The sequence below is a fragment of the Typopeltis vanoorti genome, chromosome 19, assembly GCF_054136105.1.
Source record: "Typopeltis vanoorti isolate ZY-2024b chromosome 19, IOZ_Tvanoo_1.0, whole genome shotgun sequence".
In the NCBI taxonomy this organism is placed as follows: Eukaryota; Metazoa; Arthropoda; class Arachnida; order Uropygi; family Thelyphonidae; genus Typopeltis; species Typopeltis vanoorti.
This window is the reverse complement of record NC_143567.1, coordinates 90,284,618-90,309,262: the sequence shown is the minus strand read 5'-3', so window position 1 is coordinate 90,309,262 and position 24,645 is coordinate 90,284,618. Positions and strand designations below refer to the sequence as shown.

Below are 24,645 nucleotides of genomic sequence, written 5' to 3'. Positions count from 1 at the left end.
CAGAGAGGAATTATTTCCAATTTGCCAATAACAGTGATCTAAACGGAATTGTGTGGACATATTCTAGTTTGTATCCTGAACAGTAAATTTTATAATTTTAGTTAATTCCATTGAGTCAGCACATAGCTATCACTATATATATATATATCCCAAAAAAAAACTTTAAGTATATTTTATTTCACTCCTGTAAATGATCAAAACAAAAATTCAGATGGCTTGACACATTTTTGTTAGAATAAAATCCATCCAGTCAGGAATAACTTATGGATGAGCAAAATGTGGCTAATAATAATTTTTCAAAATGTGCACATACTTATTATTAACATCAGACCTCCATGAAGTTCACAGACTCATCATGGGAGTCCATACTTACACACAAAGAGATCACTGAACCATGCCTTAAACCTATTTACACCCACCACACTTTCAGGCACTTCCATGCAAAGAACCTGCTCCTCACTCCCATGCTTGCATCCTCTCTATACAGCTTTCAGGAATTGTCCTCTTGTTCTACTCTTGTATGCCTCTACTGTATGAGACTTCATTAATTTACCAACAATTCTTTACCAACTTATATGTCTCAATGATATTCTCATTCAATAAAGCTCTATAAATTGTATTATCTCAGTGTTAATATCGCACATTCCAGAGACTTGACACCATAGTGCACCTTCTTTGAATCTCTTTAAGACATCCTTATCCCCTTGAAAACCAGTTGACCAGATCTGCACATGGGAGCCTGATCAAGGCCTTATGCAAGGGAACCATAACATCTCTACATGCTAAAGTCCTCCTCATTGGTGCCATAATTCTTCGTGTTCTCACAATTTTTTTGCAGTATTAACCCCCTTCCCTCCAAATTCCATGTCTCTATCCTTCACCACCACTACTCTCAGATCTCTCATCTCCTTCCAAATTTCAAGACTAACATTGAACTGGAAGCTCCATTCACATAGTCTGTTCAGATTCTCCTGTAAGGTCACAACATCTAATCTACTCCATATATTATTCTTCATACACCTCTTGTTCACTCATAAAATGCACCTAAAAACTGAATGGGACTTATTTTTACCTTTAATCATTGAGGTTAAATTTTTTTCTTCTTTGTTGCCAGGAACAAAGAAGAAATTGGTTTTTGTTTTTTCTCAAATTCAACAGTGGAATAGAGAATAAATTACATTTACCATTAATAATAATGGTAGAATCTGTCGATTTCTGCACTAGACAAACTTATTACTAACACTTACATTCTAGACTAGAATTCAAGAGTCCACAGAGCCTATTTGAAAAAAAAGAAATGATCACCTGGTTCTGAGTAGGTTAAAAATGAATATCGTTGGAAAGATTTAAAAAAAGGAATCAAAGGTTGAAAATGTTCTCAAAAGGCAAGAAAATTTTAGCACACTTACCTAGAAGCCTAGGTTCACACCACATCTGCGATGGAAAGAAAGGTTTGTTTCCAGTGCTTTTCTGCTGAAATATATATCTAGCATCAAGTTCATCAGTCTGGGGCTATAGTTTTCCTCCAGATACTCTGGCTTCCCTGCATATTTTTGCGATAATTTATTTATTTTATGAATTACAGATTCTTACTATGTACTGAAATTCTTATATATTATTTCTACTTTAGATGACTGATGCCTCTCTCTCTCTGGAAGACTAAAACAGTAATAAACATGTATTTGAGAGATGCAACAGACTGTGAATGAAGGCTTAACTTTGAACTCTTTAATAGCTTATGTATTATGAAAATTTAATGAGAAGACGAGTAAAAAAAAAAAAAATTCACACAAGGATCAAAGCCGGATATCTGGGAGGGGACCTCCACATATAACCTGTTAAAAATGTAGAGAATCAACCAATGGCTTCTGACTTAATGTTCAATTTTCACCTTGTGGTGCATCCTATTAGTATCAACCTATATGATAAATGAATAAGGATGGGCTGAAAGTTTAAGACTTGGCAACCAAGCTGTATTCTATATTGGCTTAAACCAAAAGAAAGTGATGGTACAACATTCCCCTGTTGGTGATGCACTGTCATACTAGCAGGGGAGTGTTGCTGGTTAAACAGGACTCCACTGTTTTCTAATATTAGAGAAGTAGGATGAATAATAAAAAGATCAGGCTATTAGAACAAAGGATGGCACCATCAATGTAAGAAGTGTTATTATTACTTTACGCCTCCAAGGACTCCTCATGGGATATTTTATTATTTGACACCTCCAGGGAGTCCAAGGTCTCATCGAGAGAGAGCACCTGTTCTACAACTCCATCTCCACCATTCAATCACAAACTGACCACAACTATACCTGGTATTTCCACAGACAATTACAAACATCCATGCCCACAGCAGGATTTGAACCTGCAGCCTTTTGGCTGGAGAGCAGATATGCTATCCACTCAACCAAGCACTCCATACAACCACTATCTCCACCACTTAATCTTCCATCTATACACAACACACTAATCACCCTCAACCTTTACCAACCACCAATAGTTTTTGTTTTTTTTTGTCTGTAAGTTGCAAGTTCTCTGGTCAGTTTTCCACTTGAAAAGCCTAAGTTTCTTGGAGGAGAAAAACATCCCTGCTACTATCACATGAATCAGCTAAGTTACCTTCAATTGAAAATATCCATAAAAAGATTCCTCTTACCATGACGAGAATCAAACTCAGATCTTTCTCAACTGACAGACCATTGTTCTTCCAACTGCATTTCTAATTCACAACATTGACTAGTCAGTATTAATACCATGTTCCAACACAAAGATGTGCACAGATTCACATGGAGAGAGAAGATGTAAGAAATAAGATATATCTCATTGTGTTATGGTTGATAGTGATATATTCATACTGGTTCAGGACACCAATAGTATATAGGAGATTTGAAATGGAGGTGATCTCCACTTTAGTTTTAAGCAGAACAAAAAATATTATATTGAAAACAAAAATATTATTTTATTATTTGACACCTCCAGGGAGTCCAAGGTCTCATCGAGGGAGAGCACCTGTTCTACAACTCCATCTCCACCATTCAATCACAAACTGACCACAACTATACCTGGTATTTCCACACACAATTACAAACATCCATGCCCACAGCAGGATTTGAACCTGCAGCCTTTTGGCTGGAGAGCAGATATGCTATCCACTCAACCAACCAGGCTGGCTAAATCTGAAAGTTTTGAAAAAGAAGTAAAGTTGTGCAGCTTTCAAAGGCAAACTGTAGACTCAAATATACAAATATTATTGGAAAAAAAATGAAAGGGTTTGAAAATAGGAACCAAACAGTGAAACTCAGAAGAGTTTGAACATTGGCTGATTCAACCAGGGAGGTATGTGGTGATGTGAAGTTATTTGCAAGGATTAAAATATCTGAACAGATGGCATCAATGACAGAATAATTAAAAATGAAGATATTAGAATGGAACTCAATATTGTTGGAAATTCAGGAATGTGAGCCAAGCTAATCTCACTTAAACAGGCAACTAATACAGAAAAAAAAATCCAGAGGAAGCCAGATCTAGGGGGTTTGACGTATGAAGAATACTTGAAAGATCTGACAATACTGGTGTCCTGACAGGACTAATTAATACTTGATAATAATGTAAACCTTGTCATGTAATACTCTTATAGTATCCTATACACTCCTTGAGGGGGATACATATCAGGAATGATGATGATGAGGAAGAGGATTTGGAGAAGAAAAAAAAATTGGTAAACTTGGATGGCCAATGCTTGTCAACCCATGGCCTTTAAACATATGAGTGAGAAAATTTATTATTCAACTTATTAATAGATGATCATTTACATTTGTCTATGGACATATAAGTGGAGATAATTTCATGACAGTTTCACTTCTTGGCCAATTAAAGAGCACCAGTGTTTTTTTCTCCAAAATCTTTTATATATATTTTCATATTTATAAAGAGAAATTTAGAATTGTGGAACATGCATATTGACATTGACACAACTAACATTACCTGATCTAAAATAGTTTGAGATAGAGGTTCAAATAATCCTCCAAGCTGAAATGATTAAAATAACTAAAAAAAAAAAAAAATTACTTAAAAAAAGCAAACTGTTTCAAAAGCATTCCAGCATTAACTGGTAATGGGTGAATGAAGAAATACTAAAAACTGATATGCATTTTGTGTGAATATTAAATGGCCTTAGAATGAACACGATGCTATTTTTATAGTGGATGCATCTCTCATTACATTTGGTTTCAGCAGATTTTTCTTCTTTTGGTTGAATGGCTCAATCATGGAAGTATTCTTTGTTCAGGCAACATGTGAAAAGGTTGTTGGAAGAAGTGAGTGAAGAGAGAGAAATTGTAAGCATATTACCTAGGTATTGATTGTCTGTGAAAATACTAGTGGTGGTGGTGGTAGGTAGATGATGTTGGTATAGTTATGGTTCATTATAGTTGGTGGATTGAGTGGTGGAGACAGAGGTGTAGAGTAGGTGCCCTCCCTCGATGAGTCGTTGGACTCCCTGGAGGTATTAGATAATAATATGACAGCAAACAATTTGATGCATAGAAGGAATGAATGCAAGTTTTTGGATGTATGGAGTGAATTTGAGTGAAGAATGAATTTATATAAGAGGGAGGGCCTACACTTGAATGTGTTTGGTATCTAGAGTCTTGAGAATTTGTATGAAACTTAACACAGAGAGTCAGGGAAACAATTATCTTTTGAGTTGTATTTGCAATCTTTGCTACATGGCCCCCTAAACTTAATCTTCCTATCTACTAGCACTCTAAGATCCCTATTCTGATCAGTTTCTTCTAGCATAATCCCACCAATAAAATATGACATTGAATATCTAATCACACCAAAGTGCATGACTTTACATTTACTAACACTGAACCAATAGCTATTTTCACATGCCCACAATTCCAGCCTATTCAAATCATTCTAATAGTACTGCATTATCAGCCACATTCCTGATTATCATCTATCCTTGGATCATTAGCAAACATCTGTACATCAAATCATTCCCAATGTCATTAATGAAAAGATTGAATAACAATAGACCAAGGACTGATTCCTGTGGTACACCTTAAATCTTGCAGACTCACCCCTCACCCCCCCCCCATATACTCCATTTTGATGTCTTGATATCTATCAGTGAACCATCCTCTTATCCATATCCCATATTCTCCAATGCAAATCTTCCATACTGTATCCTGCCAAAAGCCTTAGCAAAGACTAAAAGTATCATGGTGTTATCTATTCCCCTTTTCAATGGTAACATTATAAAATGTGAGCATGTTGCTCAAACATGACCTTCTCTTAGTAAATCCATGCTGTTCATTGCAAAGTACAGATTCTCTGTTGACCCATTTCTGCATACAAACTCTAATCAACTTTTCAAAAATCTTTATCACCACCCTAGAGATAATGATAGATTAATTCTTTCCACTTCTGTAGAATCTTCCCTGTTCTGAGGCTCAACTTATATTAGACTGGTCAAAGGAAAAGCCAGCTCAGCTGAGCACCCTGTACTGATTTTTCATCAGTCCCTACTGCTGAAACTGTTTAGTTTTTGCAACAGCTCTAGTACCTCCTCCTCATACAGCTGAGTTTCTTTATCCAGTGAAGAGGTAGCAGTGAGCTCAATGTTGCATATTACTGAGAAAAAAAAAATAGAACATAACTTAAACCTTACAGAAAGTGAATGGCAAAATCTAATAGCTTCAGCAAAGGAGGTATATGGTGAAGTTTGCTATAATGCTAGAAAAATAGCAATGTCCTAATGATCAAGAAAAGCAAATGCCATATAATCAAACTAGTTCTTAAGAATGCAGATTTGCTTGATGTGACTTTTTTTAAATTATTGCAATATCAATTAATAAATATTTTTAATGACAAAATATGGAAAATGATGCCTTGAGAGGACAGTACTTTCCACATTTAATTCAACAAGTAGGTACAACATACAATATATTAGAAGGGAGAACATGTATCATTCTATCAGGTGTTACTCGTTTATCAAAGAGATGAGTCACTGATGAATTGTTCTGCATAATGAAAATGGATGAAGTCACATATCCATAAAATTTAATCCTCATTTTTTTTCCTTTTTAACTAAAAAAGTACAGTAATGCTGCACCTTACGATTTCCTCGTATGACAGTTTTAGCAACATGGTGCTGCTGTGAATCAACTGATGTGCAGTATTCGTGAACTCAGTTTATGTCATTGCTCACTACATCTCTCTATCTATGTTTTGGTGTTAATAATGGCAATTAAAATTCAAAGGGTACCATTGCTCCAGTGAAAAGACACATAACCCTATTACATTAGATGCTAAGATTAAAATTATTAAATTTAGTGATAATGGTGTATGGAACACTAAGAGAGGCTGCATGCTAAACTTACCTTGCACTGCTATTATCACAATTGTTTAAAACAGAGATAAAATTCTAAGTAAAGTGAAAGTGCTACATTAGTTAATGCTACAGTTATCCATGAGTGTGATAATCGTATTGCCCAAATGGAAAAACTGTTAATGACGTAGATTGATGACCAAATTGGTTGCTGGTTGGCATGTTTCCTTAAGCCAAGCTATTCAAAATAATTTGCTTGTGTATCTCACATAATAAAGCTTTATTTATGTCATTTATGTGCAAAATATGACTGAAAACATTATTAAATCATTACATGCAACTAGTAAGGAGTAGTGATTAGCTGTGGCCTGAATCGTATGACCAGAGTATGCCTTTATTTAGTCAACCTTCACCATAGCAAACACTGACTTCTTTTCTTTTTTTTTTTTTGCTTCTGTTATAACAAACCATCAAAATGTCAGAATGATATTCTAAAGAAAATTTCACTGTAACAAAATGTTCCTATGAGTTTGCTATAGTGAGAATTGATTATACAATATTAAGTATGGAGAGCACTTTTTGTAAGTGTTGCATCCTAATACAACACTAATTTTAGACTATATATATATATATCATCAGCCATTGTCAATCCACTGCTGGATGTAGGCCTTTCCAAGATTACTCCGAAACTGTCTGTCCATGGCTTTCCTTTCTCATAACACTCCTGCAAATCTGATATCATCAATCCACCATGATTTAGGTCAGCATCATGGTCATTTTTCCTCTCGTGGAATCCAATCTGCTACTTCTTTTGTCCATCACTAATCTTGTCTTCAAGCAATATGCCTAGCCCATTGCCACTTCAGATGTTTCACTCTTCCTATGATATCAGAGACTTTGATTTGATTTCTTATCAATGTATTCCTTTTGTGATCAAGTCTTGTGATACCAAGCATATTTCTTTCCATACTAAATCGTGCTGTTCTTAATTTTTGAATTTCCTCTGCATTCAGTGTCCATGTTTCACAGCCATATATAGGAAGAATACATTGGTTAAAAACTTTTCTCTTCAGGCATAATGGTAGTTATCTTTTGAATATTGATAATTTTCCAAATGCTTTCCACCTAAGCACATCATGCATCTTTCAATTTTGTCCATGATATTTTGTTCCATTTGATATCTGTTGTCCTAAGTATATGTAATGATCCACTTGTTTGATTTCATCATTATTGATTTTTATTATTTCTGGTTGGACATAGCTATTGAACGTAACTTAGGTCTTCTTTAAGTTCATCTTTAAACCAGCAGTTTTGCTAGCAATTTGAAGTTCATGGATATGAGTCTGTAATTCATGCAATTGAAGTAAATATAACTATGTCTTCTGCAAAGTGTAAATGGCTTAAATATATTCCATTTATCTTTAGACCTTTTTCTTCCCGTTAAAGAAGTTTGAATATTTCTTTTAGGCATGCTGTGAATAATTCTGGAGATATTGTGTGACCCTATCTTATACCTCTGTATTTCCATTAAAATGAATTGCTGCTGTTGCATTGGTGTATGCTGATTTGATGGTCCTGACGTGTGGCTCCTCTGCTTGCTGGTTTCGTAATGCTTTAAGTATTGCACAAGTTTTTACTGAATCAAAGGCTTTTTCGTAATCAATAAAACGAAGACATAATGGTAACTGAATATTCATTACACCATTCGATAATCCGTTGTACAACCTGAATATGGTCCAGTGTATTAAGCTACTTCGAAAGCCTGCCTGTTCTTTTGGTTATGCTAGGTCTAGAGTCATACAAAGCCTATGAGCCAAGACTTTTGTAAACACTTTATAAACTACCACCAATGATAGACTATTGGGTCAGTAGTTTGTCAAGTCTTCTAATTCACCTCTTTTATGTATCAGAATTAGGGTTGCCTTCTTCCATGTTCTTGGTAATCATTTTTCTTCAGACATAGGGTAAATAGTTTTGCCAAATTTTGTAGATCATTTCCCCTGCTTTTCCATTTTGCAAGTTATGGATGCTCTACATAACCTCTAGTAGAATCTGTGGCACTTCAGTTATCTTCTCCATTTAATTTGTCATCCTGATATAATACTGAGTAAAATTCTTCAATTCTTTTTACTATAGCATATCTATCTCTGGTTATAGTTCCATCTTGTAGTTTGACTACAACCATCTGTTCATTGTTGTTCATCAATTGCTCTTTGACTTTTTTGAGACTGCAGTTGTTTTCAATTGTTTGTTGTATGAATTTACAATTGAATTTTCGTAGGGTTTCTTCTGTGATACAGTTTCTGATTGTTCTGCATAATTCAATGTCTTTAATTTTATTCTGTAAGTTGTTTTGTCATAAGGTTTGGGGTAATAATGTCACTTACTTTCTAATCAGCACTGTCATCTATAATAAAATTTTTAAATCTATTGTTTAGTTCATGTTGGGATGTATCTTTTTTAATGTTGAGTTTGTGTGCATCTATGAGTTGTTTGATCTTTGAAACATGTTTCTTTTTTCTTTTTGACACTTTATTTGAATCTTACTGCATACCATACAATGAAGGTGTTGATAACAGAACAGTCCTGAAAGATGTTTTACTTATTGCTGAGGAGAAAGTCAATTTCACTAGTTCTTCCATGTCCACTTCCTATGTGTAATTTTCTTGAAAAAAATAATTCATGATGACAGTTTTTCTTTTTCTGCAAATTCTATTAGCCTTGCTCTTCTGTCATCTCTCATGCCATATCCAAAATTTCCCATTGAGCTTTCATCTGATTGTTTTTATACCAATTCTAGCATCGAGTCTCCCATTACAATTCTGAAATGTTTTCTTTATTGTAAAGTTGGGATACATCTTTATAGAAGTTTTCAATTTCTTCATTAGTATGACTTATTGTTAGTGCATAAACTTGGATGACCTTGAGAGTGTATCTTTTTGATATTTTGGCAACAATACTTCAATCAGATATACTGTCATATTCTATTATGTTGTTCAATTTTTTTGTTAGTCATAAATCCATCTCCACTGATTCTTTCCTTATCTTGGCTTCTATAATACAGTATGTCTCCATTTTTTTAATTGAAGAATTTCTTCTCCATTACATCTAACTTAACACAGTCCAAGAATGCCCCAATTTAGTCACTTTAGCTCTTTAGTTAGCTGTGCTTCACTGCTCAGAGTCCTACAGTTTAAAGTTCCAAGATCTCATTTCCAATAGCAGCATGATCTGGTTACCCAGGATTTCTTACCACCCTCTGCCTTCATGTTTAACTGCCTACTGCTGTAGGTAGTAACAATCTGGCCTCCAGGGAATGAAGGCTATTTTATTTCTGTTTGATTGGAAGATTGGGCCATAATTCACCACACTGGTCAACTGTGGATTGAATAGCAATATTTTCACATGGAATTGCCAGTTCCAAAACCACTGGTTCATGGTTTTTTATTCAATATATTCAGAGTTGCACTGATATTCAATGGATGGTAGTCAGAGTTTTCCTCTATCCACCACCTTGGAGACATGCTCAGTAGCCAGCTGGAACACTGATATATCCCCCCACCACCATCTAAATAGTTTTTTTATTTTTTTTATTTACTTACTGTTGGGAAGGATATGTTATCTTGGTGATATATTATTCATCATCATAGGACAGAATTAATATTTAAACATTTAAATATTTTGTTTGGTAATAAGATAATTTCTGAAGAGAAAAAGGAACTGGTTATTTGATATTATGTTGATGCAGCCTAAGGCCAAAGCACAAATATAGATGACAATTTTGATGAACAGCCAAAATGATAAGGAGCAAAAAATTATCTGTTTGATAGAAAGGTATGAATTGGCAAGAAAGTACTGCTGTGATATTAACAAACAAAATAAGTAAAACTAGGAGTACTTTATTGGCAATATTTCATGTCTAATTACTAAAGGAAATTTAGTTACAGTATGAGTAGGGAGAAAAAGTGGAGTAGTTGTCCAGTACTTGACATTTTTCACACAGTTTGATGAAGAAAAACTATGGCATTACAAATAATCTGCTTCAAAAATGAAAGACTCTAGGAGTCAGCATATACCTGACTAAAATAAATTAGCTGCAAAAAAAACTGTCAAAGAGCTGTTGATGTAAAATGAAACATACAATGTAATATCAAGAATTGTGTGAACATCTAAAATTATCTGACAACCAATGCACAGTTGTCTGATAGTCTTAATTTTTGATGTTTTATTTATTGTAGAATGGATTCTGTGCACCAGGTTTAGCTCTTCATTGTCAAAACAAAACTTAAAATTCTTCTTTCCCTATAAATGCAGTATTTCCCAAACAGATGCTTCCATTATAGATGGAAATGGGGTGGCCATTATTAGCTACAAAGTAGCTAATAATAGCCATATTATATTATTGATATATGATATTATATTACCTCAATTTAGGTATTTCATAAGATATCCAATTATGAATGAAAAGTCTTTTCATCTAATGCATTTTTTTAAGCTGCAAACAGCACCTTAATCTCTCTTGCTGGTACATGCAAGCTAAAGATTAGCTATCCAAGATGTAATTAACTATTATAACTCACAGGGACCAAAGGAATAATCTGTTACAGTGAAAAGTTTGCTCTAGTAAATCATTTAGAATAGCGTTAATACTAAGGCACTTTGGCTAAAACTTCAAATATTTGTTAATACTGCCAGTTCATTGATGATTCAGAAAGAGCTATGGTTTGTATAAACTTGCTTTTTTTTTTTTTCAAAAAAACCTATTTCAACATTTCTAAAACTGATATAAATAGACTAAAAAGGATTAATAAAGAAACTTTTACTTATTTTAAATGAAAAAAGAATTTTTTTTCACTATAATTGTAGAAAATAAATTAATCAAAATTATATTGTGACAAATAATTTTAAAATGTTGAAGTTTATTTAAACTGCAATACAGAAACTGTTCATCTTAAAATATTCTGGAAAAAACTATATTTTAAATGTAACACTAGAATTAAAATATAAAGTACTTTTCTTTTTCCTAAATTTTTAAGAAATACTGTTGTTAAAACTTGTTTTGTTAGTTTGTACAAGCAGCAAGCCCTTGTCAATGTTTTTTGTATATTGTTGTACAGTGTTCAAATTAGGGCTACTATAAAATTCTAAAATTCAAAGATTAGTTTATTTAATAATAACACTCGCAGACAGTACACTAATATTAAAATTATACATGTATCGTGTATAACCAAGGCTGATAAAGAAGAGGACATAAATCAGTTAAAAAGTAATTTTCTGTAAAATAAGCACTTTCAGCATGCACTCATTTTCTGCCAAACATTATTATGCAAAATCTGAATTCCAGGTCATAAGCAAATTCTAACTGATTCACTTCCTAAAATAATTATCTATGAATGTCAGTTTTCAGAAAAATAACAATTACTATGGAATTTGGATGATATTTTTTTTTACCACTGCACAACAGCAAACATTCTCATATCTGCATGTAGAGCTCTAAATAAAATTTAGTGTTGTGCTTTGATGTTTCTTATGTAAACAGCTTTATTTTCAGCACTATTTGTAAACAGAGGTAATAATGAATCTATCTGTTTGAGAATAGGAACACAAGCAGACATGCAGAATGTTTTAATTAATGATAAAATTACTTAAAATTAGGTAATTGTATCATTACTTAATTACTTATATGCAAAATAATTTATCATAAAATTTTCACATTTCATAGGTATCCTTACTATGAAATGATACAAACAAAGGTGCACATAACTGAAAATTGTGCAACATCACTGATTCTGTAAGGTAACAACAGTCAATGAATGTAAATTCAATGGACTAAGATGCTTGTCATTTTTTAAAAAATTATTTATTTTGTTCTGTTTAGTTCTATTTATGATAACTAAATACTTAAGGAATTGACAGCGTACACTAGAAATATAAATTAAATCAACTTTAATATATACTTTCCAATATTTCGTCAACGTCACGTTGCCATCTTCATGGGAACTTAAGATAAAGACAGGTGCATGCAAGTACTACATAACAGCAAATGAGAAACGAAGTGAGGAAGCTACCGTTTTCCTAAAGTCCTGATGGTGCCCCCCTGGTGGGCTATATTAGGTGTTCTTGGCCTTTGGGCTGAAGTTCTTCTCATGTATGTTTCCCAAATTTGGGACAGTCTCATGCATCCAAATTTGTTGAGGTTTGGCATGTTCCTAAGGGTTGAGGCTGATTCCATGAATAGTCTTTCATATTTGAACTTGCTGCAGTGTATTACTGTGGCTTTCTTCCACCTTATTCTGTGGCGAGTATCCAGAGCATGGTCTGCAAGCCCAGAGTGGCTGTACTGATGAAATCGGATGTAGTCCTTGTGTTCTGAGATTCAACGACTACATCTGATTTTTTTGACTATTGTTCTTCCCTGGTTCCATGCAGTTTCCATATTAGCAAAGGATATATGTTATGCAGTTCTGTTTCTATGGTTTTCTCATATGATTTATTTATATGTTCTTCATTGATTTTGCTTATGTCTATTAGGTTACAGTTGCTCTTTAGAATCTTATTTGAATTTTAATTTAATCTTTGTTGAGAGGACATTATGGTCACAGTTGAAATCAGGCTTTTTAGGGCTTTGACATTCTGAACCGATGTTTTCCATTTATTTCTTATTAAAATGTAGTCAATACAATTTTTGGTGACTCCATCCAGTGATGTCCAAGTATATTTATGGGAAGGCCTGTGATAGAATTGGGTGTTGGAAATGAATAGATTATTTTGTTTGCAGAATTTAAGTAATTTTTTTCCTTTGTTATTTCTCTTGTCTATTCTGAATTTGTCCATGACACCCTTCATATCTGGTGAGTATTTCCTTGTTTTGGAGTTGAAATCTCCCATGACTATTAAGATATCTTTTTTTATTAGTTTTGTTTATGAAGTCTTGTAGTTATGATAGAAGACATTTCTTCATCATCACGTGAATGGTCCAGTGCATAGATCTGGATAATTTTTATGTATATCCCCTCTTCCTTAGCTTTCAATCAAATCGAGATCATTCTTGGTCCATGTGGCTCAATGTCTGTGATGGATTTTATAAGGATATTTTTTACTAGCAAGTCAACTCCTCTGTGGACGTTATAGTCTCTTCCTGAGTAGAACAATCTTCAGCTTTCTAAGTTTATAGCTCTTTCTCCTGGCCAATGTATTTCTGCAAGGCCAATTATATCCCATTTGATTTTTTCCAATTCCTTTTCCATTAGTCCCAAGTTTCCTGTCTTATAAAGCATTCTTATATTGAGAGTTAGGAGGTAAGAACACTTTTTGGCTGACCACACTGCATATTTCCCAACTGCTTGCTGTGCTCAAGAGGCAGCCTCGTCAACTTCCCCAGATGAGGTAGCATTTTCTCTGTTTGAATCCTCCAAGTTCATAGGGGTTTATGGCAAACTGTCTGCAACTGGCCTGCCATTCCTCTGTTGCAGCCTTTGGTCCATGGCTCCTTATTCAGAGCAGACCATTGGAGCTTCCCTAATCTGCCACCTGAGAGATGCACCCGGTAGGAGTATGGTGTCCCCCCCCACCCGGGTTACTTCACTATGTGAGACCAAAACTGTCTGTGGGGTTGATTTTTATGTAAGGCAAGCATTGGGAGATAGTATGTCCTTAGTCCCAATGTAACTCAAATAACATTAGAATGTTGTTTAGGATTGACTGTTCAGAATTGCCACCGAGTCAAGGTGTAAGAGGATCAGTTCTGGCTAAACTATGTGCATGTGTCTCCAGTTTATGTTTATGCAAGGAAATCCTGTTGTCTTCAACTAAGGCTAGGTATTTTCAAGCTAAGGCTTTATCAGCTACTTAAATCTACTTACATCCTTCATGGGATTCAAAACCTAGCTCTTTTCAAATAAGTAGCTATGTCATCATTGTGATGACATTAGCTGCTGTATCTACTGTACCAAAGAGTCAACTTGTCTAATCTACTGGACACAGCAAAAGATTGCTGTTGGGTAACTGATGTAAAACATAAAAATATAAAAATAATATAAAATAGAGAAAAAAATCCTTAGCCCACCCATAGTACCAAATGTATTATTATAGGTTGGCAAATAAACTTTTGTGAGTGAGAGCAACATAAAAAAAAAAATTGTTCACAAGGAATAAGAAGAAGGTCTCTATCATATTACTAATAAATAAAAAATCAGGATTGGAAACAGCCACTGGTTCAGTATCAATGATGGTAAGAAACAGAGCTAAGCACCATACCAGAATCCCATTTTTTTTTTTTAAAAAATTAAATTGCTTCTTCTGGAGACAGTGGAGCAATTCAATGTTCTAAATATGGCTATGATTTGTTCTAATTAATATTTTCTTTTCATTCAAAAAACAGCTACAGCTTAGCAAGCTATTCATTCAATACAGCATAAACAGACATTATAAGGTCTCTAAATCACAGTAGACATTATTAGGCTCTGATGTAAATTATTATTATTTGGTAACCTCCATGGAGTCAACAGACTCATAGGAGGCCCACTCAACCAAATGTTTATCATAATGAGTTTGAAGTTATTTTCATTACCTGCACTCACAAACAGCTCTCCATGTAAAAGATCTACTCCTCACACCCTTCTTCACCACATTTTTATACAACTTCCAGGGATGGCCTCCCATTCTTCCCATCTTAACATCCACTCTTTTTATAATTTCCTCTATATTAATCTGATAGAATCCCTTAACTAACTTGAAGGTTTCTATCATATCTTCTCTTTTTCTCCTATCCATCAACCTCTGTAATCCACATTCTCTCAAACACTCTTCATAACCAACATTCCAGAGCCCTGATATCACTTTGGTTATTCATTTTTGGACACTCTCTAGTATTTCCACATTACAATAAAAACTAGGTGACCAAATCCGAGCACAATAGTCCATATGTGGTCTGACCAATGCCTTATATATAGAGGCACCAACATAACCTCCTTATCCCTACAATATCAGTGTATTTTTTTATCATAGCAGCAATACAATGTGCAATCTTTGAACTCGTGCGATGTGTCCCAAACTTCAGCCCACTGTCTACCATCACTCCAAGATCCAAAATCTCATCCACTTCCTGGAGTACAGCTCCACTAATACACTATGTAGCATTAGCTTTGTATCCCAAAGTAAATTTATTGATATTAAAACTGCAACCCCACTCATTTGTCCAAGCTAAAAGTCTATTCCCAGTCAATCCACATAAAATATCATTAACAAATCAGTTAAATAGTAGGGCCCAAGAACAGAACCCCGAGGCACACCACTGGTCACCTTCCTTTTCGAGACATGGCTCCATTATACACAACTTGCTAGTATCATTGAGCCAATCTCCAATCCACCTAACCAATATGCTATCTATTCCTATCCTGTGCAGCTTGTACATCAACTTATCATGTGGTAATCTATCAAATGCTTTTGCAAAGTCCAAGAATATCACTGTATATGATTCTCTATTATCCAACACATTTGTCACCTTATCATAAAACATAGCAGATTGATAAAAACAAGACCTGCTCCTCACAAACCCATGCCAACACCATCATAGGGAATCTTATGTCGATCAACCCAATGCTGTATTCTATTTCTAACCAATTTTTCCAACACTTCGATCACAGCTACAGATATACAGACTGGTCTATAATTGGAAACTTCTGTTCTCAAACCATGCTTGTGAAGAGGTATTATTTTGCTTTCCTCAAATAACTAGGACAAGGTCATTGCTAACTCTTTTGCACATTCTTTAAAAATATGTGGTGATATGTCATCCATTACCACGTAACCCACGCAACACTTGATATACCTCTGATTCTTTCACCTTCAATTCTCCTAATTCTTGCCTCCATTCTACATGTTGTATAGCATCATTCACACCATTATGATATACACTGATGAAATGTTTGTAACGAAGTGTTTATAATTCTACTATATTATTTGTTATGGTTACTCTGTTACCATAACTATCCACCAGTATTGATCTGCCATAATTATTTTTCCTCTTGCTTGCCACATAGCAGAAAAATTCCCTTGGATTAGCTTTGACCTGACTGGCCAATCTCCTTTCATATTCTTTTTCAACCATGCTTGTCTCTTTTCTGGCCTCCACTTTATATTCTTTGTGCATTTGTTTGCTGCCAACCATCTTGTACTTCCTCCATAACAACTTCTTGTAACACTGCTTGCTTGATTTCACCATTCATCCATCTCACTCCTTCTCTATTTATTCACTTAACTCTTGGTATGCACTTATGCATTGCTTGTATTAGATATTTCCTTATCATTTCCAATGCACCATCAACATCTTTTTTTTCTACACAATTCATCAACCCAATGTATTGATGCTATGAGGGTGTGCTGAAAAGTTGTAATAATCACCATGAAGGAATTGAGGTAGAACCATGTTCTACCTCAATTCCTTTATTCACTTCAACTTACACATTCCCCACAAAGTGTTAAGCACTTGTTACAATGCTGCTGTGTCGTTTGCAATCCTCTGAGAAAAAAAAGTTTTTCCCTTATTGCACCAACTAGTCCTCAGCTGCAGATATGACTTTGTCATCTGAGGTAAATTTTGTTCCTTTCAAGTGTTTCTTTAAATTTGGGAATAGAAAATAGATTCATCAGACATTGAAAGCTCAAGTTGTGTATTGTCTATTGGGTTTCAAAAGCAGTGTGAGCAAGTGCATTGTCCTGCAAAAGCAACATGTATCTGCTCAGTTTCCCACAGCATTTTTTCTTCAGTACCTGCTCCAATCCTGCTGATTATTTAAAAAAAAAAAAAAAAAAAAAATCAAACGGTTACAACAGCAGTTTATGCTTAATAGTTTCACTTCCCCCCCCTCAGGTACTTGGTAATGGGTCATAGTGATGAAGCCATATTTCATCAGTCACAATATGAGCCAAAAATTTGCACCTGATTTCTCAAAATAATCCCAAATCCTTTGAGATGACAGCACACATTCTCTCTTTTGGTTGTCATTCAAACATTTATGGGACCACTTTGCTGAGAGCTTCTGAATGTCTAGATGTTAATGGATAATGATCCCAAACTCATTTCCTGGATATCCCCAGTCTTTGCAATGTTTTTGGCTGGTATTTGTCTATCATCAAGGTTCACAGTATGTACTGCATCAATGATTTCAGGTGTGATTGCTGTGGAAGATCTTCCTGACCTGGGGACATCTGATGTCTCAGGATGCCCAGTTCTAAACTTGGTCACCCATCTGGCAACTGTTGGATATACTGGGCACATTCCTCAAAAGTCTCACACAAAGTTTGGTGAATCTTGGTCACCCATCTGGCAACTGTTGGATATACTGGGCACATTCCTCAAAAGTCTCACACAAAGTTTGGTGAATCTCAGTTGCAGACTTTTCTTGCAGCATGGAAAACTTGATGATGCATTCCACCTCTGTGTTTTCGAATTTCTTCAAAACCTCTGACATGTCTTCTTATGTATGCTAAAAGAAAAAGAACAAATTATTACAATTTGATGAAACATGGATTAAAGGATTTTAAGATATGATCTTGTGGTTATATCAGTTGCTTTAATATCTGACTTAACTTCTTGTTACAGACCACTAAAAAAATTGGCATCCCTTATCTGCTCTACTAAAGACCAACCCCCTCCCCCTAGACCTACCTGGTGTATACCAGGTCCCTCGCAGCTGTAAGCTGTCCTACTTTGGCCAAACAGGCAGGACAGTCAATATCAGAATCTCGGAACACAAGGACTACATCCAGTTTCACCAATACAGCCACTCTGGTCTTGCTGACCACGTGCCATAGAATACGGTGGAAGAAAGCCACGATAATACACCGTAGTAAATACAAATATGAAAGGCTTTTCATGGAATCAGCCCTAAGAAACAATCCAAACCTCAACAAATTTGGCTGCATGAGACTGCCTCAAATTTGGGAAACCTACATAAGAAGACCTTCAGCCCAATCGCCCAAGAATACTAACATTGCCTGCTAGGGACTTTAGAACCTTAGGAGAAATAATAGCTTCCTGCTTCTTCCTCACTTATCGTTTGTTGTGCCTGCATGCACGTGTCTTGTTCCTAAGTTTCTTGAAAATGGCAATGTGACGTTGCCGAAATATTGAAGTATATTAAAATTTATTTTAATGTATATCCTAGTTGACATTGTAATTTCCTTAAATCATTTAGTAAAAATGTATAACCAATGTCTAAGCCTTTCCACGAGAATTGCTTTAATATAATTTTTGTTCTAGGTATTTATAAGAACTTTTCAGCCCCCTCGTAGTTGACTACAGAGCTTCTGATAATCACCCATCTTGTAGTTCCACATATTACCTTCTTGATAACTTTTTCCTGTTTGAGTACCTTTCAAATCAATACTCATGATCACTTTCACCAACAAGTGGCAGTGTTGATACCTCATTCACAACCACATCCTATGAGGTTATCACCAAATCTAACACCAATAAACCTTGTGTTGGTTCCATCACATGCTGCTTTAGATAGTTATTCACAGAAACTTAACAAATTCGCTCTCCTTGTTACTATGCATTATCTCTTCTTTCCAATCCACATTCCTATAATTAAAATCTGCAATTAGGATCATCTTGCTTTTACTTGCCCAACTAATTTGTCTAAACATTTCACAATCAACACTCTTCACATTTCCTGGTCTATAACAGCATCCTATTAGATATACTATTCCACTGATCTCAACTTCACAACAAACAGCTTCAAAATCTTCACACATACTACTATTTCCCATGAAATATAGGATACAATTCCTCTGCTACCATTAATAATATCCCCTTCCTCTCTCCATCTTCCTATCCTTTTGGAAAATTCTATATCCTACCATTTCAAGTCATGACAGTATATCATCCTCACTCAACCAAGTTTCACTTATACCAATTACCTTTGGGCATACTGATTCAATCAATGCCACAAACTCAGCCCCTTTATTTCTGATATGCTGTACAAGCATAAGAATTCTCCACTCTTTGAGACCAACCCATCAACCCACTCACTCTTTACTCTCTTGCTATAGTGCACTTCTCTCTCTCTCTCTTCATTCTTACCATCTCTGTTCCTTGATTCTGACTGATTTTCATTTATATTCTTATCATCACTGTCGTTTTGCACTGCATCACTTCCTCACCTTTGTATCCATCCTCTTCATGTCCTTTCACAACCTGCTTCTCAACCTCTCTCTGAGTTCATATGAAATTTCATATGAACCCTGAGTACTCCTATTAAACAACAATCACTTCAAATAACCTACACCAAACCTATTCAAATGCATCCCATCAGCTTTGAGCCATTCTAACTTCCCTTTGAACTCATTCCATACATTCATAAATTGAATACTCCCTGCCTGACACAATTCAGCTATCTTGTTATTCAGTATCATTGCTCTCCTTCTCAGTTCACTGCTATCCTTCACTTCCTGTAGGCAACTTCTTCAAATCGCTTTCCACATTCTTTGTCTCACTATTCAAGTCATTTGTGCCCAATACTACCACCGATTCTAGTTCCCATTCCTTCCTTCTATGCAAAGCATCTGATATTCCTTTTATTGTACCGCCTGTAAAACATGTCTTGTGCACTTTATTTTTTACCATACCTTTAATGATTGAGTCACCATATAAATCAATCATATCATCTTTAGATACTTGCTTCTTCTTCTTTAAATGTTCAATTTCCTCCTCCATATATTTAACCTGACTCTTCATTTTCATTAACTCTTGTCTAAGCTCTTCCACGTCACTTTATTATTACCTACATAAGCACTCCCATCCATATTCTGATTATTTCTGGTAACATCGTTCTCATTTTTGGAACATCTTGGCCATTCATCACACTTCTCACATACCATAAATCTTTAATGTTTTTGGACACATACATAAAACAAACAATTGTTGCATCTTATCCAATGCGAAAAGTCCAGGGAAAAACTAAATCTCTGAGTTTTTCCCTGTTTGAGTAACTCTAATTAAAAATGAATTTACAATTCATTTTTAATTAGAGTTAAGACCTTCCGCGCTGCTAGCATAAGCTTTTTTTGCTACCATTGCCACCATTTCTGCAACATTAACTGGCACTCCACATTAATCAAAATAACCGAAGCAATCACTTTTAGAACCACAATGATTATATCCAGTCTGGCCATCACACAAATCTACATGACATAATTAAGGGGGGGGGAACACTTTTCATAAAACCCTTCAAGTACACCACTAGTTCTCGTCATGACACTATGTACAAATAATAATGACAAAAGTAATAAGAGCATTTAAATTTGTCTTAGTATAACTATTATTGAAATAACAAAATACTGAAAAAAATGAAATATGCATACAGCATAAATATTAAAAGCAAAAACTATGGATATTTATCATTCTTTCATACAAAAATTGGAGTTATCGCTTCTTTTTTCTCAGTGTCATGCACTTTCATAGAACAAATGGATAAAATATCAATCTGGAATCTTTCAGAGTTGTACATGTTTTCTTGCTGCTTATAGTAATATTTACAATTCATTTTTAATTTTAACCAGTGCAATTTCTGGCATTCTCAAATTCCAAGTCGTATAGCTGAACGGCTTGGCCAAGTTCTAAATGTGACAGAACTAAAGTGCTGTAAAGAAAAGAAAAAACTAAATACAAAGCAAACTATTTTACAATTGAGTATTTTTACATGCATCAGCATGTAAAATAATAATAATAAACATAACTGAAGCATGAAAGGGAGAATTCTTGGATGCAACGTAAGTTATTTCTTCAGTCAATACTTCTGAAAGCATAGCATACATAAAGAAGCTGAATTGGCTATTGCTTTAAAGTTTAAGTTCAAATGTAATACTTAGTGACATTTAAACTTAAAGCAAACAATTCTTTTTCATTATGTCCTGATATGAAAGATGTATTAATTAACATTTCCATATAGCAGCATCATATAAGAAATAGTCACATGAAAGATTATTTCTCATGATCTTAGTTATATTTCTTATCAGATTTGGAAAAGAATATCAATAATAGACATGTTATGCATTTTCATGAAACTGACTGAAGAAAAAAAAAGCAGTTATGATGTATGCGGGCGCTTTGGTATTGTCAGGCGTAGACTTCTGTGGCTAATTGGTTCAAAAGATATATTTCGGTGATTACACCATATTTTTTATTATTCAGTTATACAAAATACTGAAATAATAGTTCCCGACAAGTTTCATAAATCGTAGGATTTACATCTTCAGGGGGTAAATAGTATAACTTAAAGTTTAAACAAGAGAATTAATAAATACAAATCATAACCGTCTGGCTATTCATAAAACTCAAATAACAGAATGCAGATATAAAACGTTATTGACACTGGAACGTTGAACAATACTGGACGATGTCACGTGTTTGAAACACGTGATGACGATACAGAAGACATATCTGACCGACAAAGAACAGTCGACCATGCTGCATTAGGCTGCAGCAGCTTGTGAAGGCACCTCCTTCGCCGTAATCCTGAGAAAACAAAGTGATGTCGCAAGAGATGAATGCTTTGCAGAGAATGATGTCATATGTACTAACTGATGATCTGGAGGTGATAGCCTATCATTGTTCCACTGGACACTTCCTACCACCACAACTTATGTGGCAGAGGGTGATAAAAGCAAAGCCACTTCTCATGTGGTATGCAGACAACAGGCAGAGAAAATCTTCTCTTCACAGATGAAAAGATTTTCACCATTGAATAGCTGTTTTCAAAGAGGTGTCAGTGATGGTTTGGTGTGTGTGTGGGGGGGGGGGTGATGTATTGGGGTATCCAAGTTGTATTCCTGTGAGAAAGGGATCAAACCCTCTACCAAAATGTATCAAGACACTGTGCTGGAACCTGTGTGTGGCCTCTGAACAACACCTTGTTTCACAGTAGGCAGTGAACCTGAGTTCCACAGGACTCAGCCCCTGCACACAAGGTGAGCATATCCACCTCCAACAGTGGTTGGAGGTGAATGTGCCTGACTACATATCACCACTTGACTGGCTGTTTGGAAGGTTCTGATCTGAATCTGTTGGACTTCAAATTGTGGTCAGAGCTTGAAAGAGTAGCCTGCAAGAAATCACCATCCTGAAAGGTAATAGATTAAAAGTTTATGCACTGTTCAAGTTGTAACAGTACTTATGGCTATATTTATCTTGTGTTTCTTGCTGAAATTCTGAATGATGGATTAAGTTTATTCCAACTATCCTTTCAGCTTTCAAAAGATGGTTACTAAATAAATAAATAGCTACAGTCACTTAGAATTCACAATGCTGATCATGAATTTGCATTTCTGAAAATCAGTACTCTTTGCAGAGACTATTTCATCAGAGAAATAAAGAAAAAATTCTACATGCTGAGCCATTAATGTTTAAGCATGTGAATTCGATCTGATTCATAATCAAGCCAACTGCATTATTTATCATTAAACAGTATAAATCACCTGGTTAGCTAAATAGATAGCATACTCCCTCTTCAACTACCAGGCTGCAGATATGAATCCCACCATGGGTATGGATGTTTATAATTGTCATACTGTCTTACTAATTCTGTTGAAAAAGGCATCTACAACCTACTGTTTCTTCTTCCAGCAGAGACGTCAAATATGGAAAAGAAAAAAGAATGATATGGCATTGAGAAGAATAAAATAATTTTAAAAACATCTTTTATAATGATAACAAAAACCTTCTGCCTAATTTATCTACTCTCGCAGATAAAGTTTATTGTATCACTTTCACCAATATTCACAGAACTTGTTACTTATTTTGCTATATTTGTTTTTCACAGAATTTTCAACAAGAGAAGGCAGCGGACAATGAAAAAAGAAAAGTTGATCCATGTTTGAAATCTAAACAGCAGAGTAGGAAATTATTACCAGAAATATAGAAATGTTTTAGGAAAATTTCAAGAAAGGAGCAAAGCTCATAATAGTTATTATTACTAATACCATGTTCCAACATAAAAATGTGCACAAATTTATATGGAGAGAAGATGCAAGAAATAAAGTCTCACTGACTATGTTATAGCTGATAACTATGTTTTCCCACTGGTTCAGGACAAAAGAATAAACAGAAGATCTGAAATAGGAAGTGATCACTGTTTAGTTTTAAGCAGGATAAAACTGAATTTCATATTGAAAATAAGAGTGTGTAAGGAAATTTTAAAACAAATCAAAGTTGAGCAGCTTTCAGAGGTAAACTGTAAACTCAAATACACAGACATCATTCAAAAAAATATGAAAACAAGAACCAAACCTTGGAGATTCAGTGGCAAACCCCGAAGAAAACACTGATTGATTCAGCCAGAGAGGCACGTGGTGAGGTTAGCAAAACCTCACCACGTGCCTCTCTGCAAAACCTCACAGTATTCTTTGCCATGTTGGCAGGAAAAAGATCCAGAGAAAAACCAAGACCAGTAAAAGGTGCTTTAGAAGACAGAAATATAAGATCTGATAATGTTGTGTCTCAACAGATAACAGATTAATTTGGAGGAAAATTGTTGACTAGAAGTTAGTAATGGTGTAAGTTTTTCATGTATTACTATCATAATATCCTGTACACCTTCTAAGGATACATATCAGGAATTTGATGATGATATGATCATTATAGCGAAAAAAAAAAAAAAATCTAATTATTTCTAATAAAATGGAATTGTAATGGTGGGGTAAAAAAATCTTTCATCAAGTACCTAAGACTGATGTAATATTGAAAATTATTGTCTACAGCATTATGCAAAGAGCATTAAAGCCAATGTGTTCTTATACATATAGTACAAGTACAGGTTGAAATTGTTAAGCGTAAAACTTTTGATATTCAATATTTTCATTGCTTTAATGAGAACTATCATGATGCCTGCAACAGTTATTTTATTCAAAGAATGCTATCAAGTAGTGGTATTTCTGTAAAAAATAAAAAAAATAAAAAATAAAAAATTGAAGAGCATATCAAAGCTTATGAGTTTTATCCTTTTTTTTTTGGCTCATATGCACTCTAGACATACAATTTTTTTTGCTTAATTTTGACCACTATTATTATTATTCTTATTACGTAACACTTCCAGGGAGTTCAAGGACTCATCGAGGGAGAGCACCTACTCTACAACTCTTTGTCTCTACCATCTGCAACTACCTTCATCTACACCAATGCCATCTACTGTCGACCATCACCACTAGTATTTTCACAGACAATCACAAACATCCATGCCCACGGCGGGATTTGAACCCACAGCCTTTTGGCTGGAGAGCGGATACGCTAACCACCCAGCCAACCAGGCC

General features: G+C 34.9%; 1 protein-coding gene across 3 annotated transcripts in view; it reads right to left on the bottom strand.

Moving 5' to 3' along the window:
- LOC150096328 (protein AMN1 homolog) overlaps positions 1–24,645 on the bottom strand; it is a 164,024-nt gene that overhangs the window by 18,977 nt on the left and 120,402 nt on the right. The window contains exon 9 of one of the 3 annotated variants that reach the window (XR_016549950.1): positions 1,507–1,543. The exons of the other annotated variants lie outside the window; for them this stretch is intronic. The gene's annotated coding sequence lies outside the window, so the exon portion shown is untranslated. Of the gene's footprint in view, positions 1–1,506; positions 1,544–24,645 lie in introns of those variants that run through there. 3 annotated transcript variants of the gene reach the window in all.